Genomic DNA, 643 nt, shown 5'->3' on the forward strand with positions numbered 1-643 from the left:
CATCCCCCTTTTTGCCTTCTAAAAAGCAAAAATTGGCTAAAAGACCTAAATGCCTCAGTGTGTAAGGTTGTTCATGCTTTAAAAAAGTAATTTAAAAAATGATAATGTTTTGCTTTAAATAAAAACGTCTATACTTTTCAAAAACTATATATATATCTACATATCCTTTCTCTGAATTGGCCATTGCAAAAACAAACGTCTTTAAACCCCTCACATGTGGGCTTCTTGAAACACGTTTTGAGTGAGCCTAGACATGCCTGAGATTTTATGTTTTTATTTGTTTTACAACATTCATCACCATCCGGTCATTTGGCACTAACTCAGTAGAATACAATTTTAAAATCTGGTCAAAAGATAAATCCTTGCTGTGGAGATATAAGAGAAACATGCAGCGATAGACTCAGGCAACAGAGTGGGGGTCTTAGACTCAGGCAACAGAGTGGGGGTCTTGTAATTGTCCCATGGGAAATGCAATTTTGGTGGAACTTTTGTTTAAAAAATGTCATAATGCTTCTAGGCAAGAAAATGAAGTTTGAGCATGTCCATATGAGCGAAAAACTCTCGAAGGTCGTGCTTTGCCAGGTACGAGGTGAGTCAGTGTTCATCTCATTGGTCATGTGGGGGGGTGTTGATCACCAAACCT

The sequence above is a fragment of the Mauremys reevesii genome, linkage group 5 (genome assembly GCF_016161935.1).
Source record: "Mauremys reevesii isolate NIE-2019 linkage group 5, ASM1616193v1, whole genome shotgun sequence".
NCBI classification, from domain to species: domain Eukaryota; kingdom Metazoa; phylum Chordata; order Testudines; family Geoemydidae; genus Mauremys; species Mauremys reevesii.